The sequence below is a fragment of the Orcinus orca genome, chromosome 2, assembly GCF_937001465.1.
Source record: "Orcinus orca chromosome 2, mOrcOrc1.1, whole genome shotgun sequence".
In the NCBI taxonomy this organism is placed as follows: domain Eukaryota; kingdom Metazoa; phylum Chordata; class Mammalia; order Artiodactyla; family Delphinidae; genus Orcinus; species Orcinus orca.
Window position 1 is genome coordinate 200,787,744 of NC_064560.1, and position 2,008 is coordinate 200,789,751.

Here is a 2,008-nt window from a genome sequence, read left to right on the forward strand (position 1 = left end):
TGACTTCATTCTGTAGCAGTATCAGGGCACCCCAACAGGATAAAAAAGGAAAAACATTTCAAAAGGCAAATACTGAAGAGCATCCTGGGTGCTGACCTGACACAGGAAACGAAACCCAAGGCCAGGTGGCTGCTTGGGGTCCCGGGTGGGCCCCAGGCTCCCCTCTTGGCCCACAAGTGCCCGCTCACTACACTCAGGTCTGTCCTGGCATCAAACATGGGGCTGGAAGGCCTCTGTCTCTGAGAATTCCCGTGCCTGCGGGGCTGCTCCCAGCGCTCACACGTCAGCGCCCGAAGCCTGCTGTGCTCCCTCCTCCGGATCTGTTTTCTGCATCCCAGCGGGAGGCAGCGACAGGCTCTCCGCAGGCTCACTGTGGCCCGAGCATGGTGCTGTGGGTGCACGCTCTCTGCGGGTCAGTCTCAGGCCTGCGCGAGGGCCACCGTGGGTGTATGCTGGAGGGGGCCGGGTGCGGTGAACGGACCGGACCCTCGGGTAAGGCCATGCAGGACACCCGCCAGACCAGGACAGCCGGGACTGTGCCCACCTGCCCCAGGCTGGAGCACAAGGGAGAAAGCCCTGGGCAGGAGCCAGCTCTGGGGGCGAGAGAGCTTCCCTCTTTTCCATCAGGGGAGGGGGCCTCATGCCTGAGTGTGCCACAGAAGGGCTGACCCAGTGGCCAAGCCATAGATCCCTGGCCAAAGCCAGGCCTCCCGCTTCAGCGACTTGGGGAGGCCCAGGGTTCTGCCTGCTCCCCGCCCCCGATGGTAAGGGCTGGGGGCACAGGGCACCGGAGGCCCCGCTTGACACTGCTCTCCCAGCTGGGTCACCCTCCCCAGCCCAGCCTGAAGGCTGGAAAGTCACTCCCCACCTTCCCCCCCTGCACTTCTCCATCCGCTGGATCCACAGACACACCCACTGACCACAGCCGGCTGCAGCCAGGAGCCAGGTTGGGGAAGCAGTGAGTCAGCGACTGGTGTCACCCCCAGAGGTGCCCACTGCTGGGATCCAGGAGGGCATGGAGGGGCCTGAAATCCAGCTCGGGGAGGATAGGAAGGCTTCCAGGAGGAAGCCACACCTGCTCCACGGGAGGGTCGAGGAGAGGGGCCGGGAGCCAGTAGGGGCGCTGGCCAGCCCTCCAGGCAGAGGCAGGCCCGGCCCTTAGAGAAACGACTGGCGCATTCCAAGAACAGCAGAGTCCCGGCAGCGTCCTGTCAGGGAGCGGCCTCCACATTCACACGTCCCCTGGCTGGAGGGTGTCCGGGAGCCAGCGCACCCTCCTTGGCGGCTCACCTGGGCGTGCCCAGCCCTCAGGGGCCCTCGTTCCACACCGGCCTGTTGCCAGAAGCTGTTCCCTCACTGGGGCCGAGCCAAGGAGACTTCAGGCGCTGTACACGCTGCTCTTATCCCCAGCCGACAGGGGCAGGCTGGGGGCCGAGGGGTATGGTTGGCCCCAGGGAGAAGCGGGAGCAAGGTTGTGGAGCCGCCTGGACCTGGCGCTGCGCCCTGTGCCCTGAACGGCCCATCATGAGCCCTCTCCATCCACACTACCCCCACCATGGTCCAGACACTGCAGGTCTCGGGAGAGATTTGGCAGGACAAAACCACAGTGGAGACACTTCACCACGTGTGCTCATCTCACCTGGTAACCTTTAGGCGTAATTGTCAGTCTGTTTTACAAATGGGGGAGCAGTGGAGCCCAGGGAGGGGGCGGACAGTGAGGGCTGAGGTGGGGAGACCACTTCCAGATGTTTCCCAAGACGCCCCCACCCCTTCCCCGTTCTGTGTGTCTCACTCCCCAGCGCCACCCCGGCCCACGAACAGCGAAACTGGCAGGGCCGGGAACCTGTCGAGCCGCGGCGGAGGCGGCCCGGGTATTTATAGCCGCGGGGAGATTCCCTCTGCGCCCCGGCCCAACTGGCAAGAGCGGGCGGGGCCTCTCCCGGCGCCCCCCCCCCCCGCAGACTCCGCCCCGGCCGACGCCCGCTCCCCACGTGGCCGCCGGCGGGCG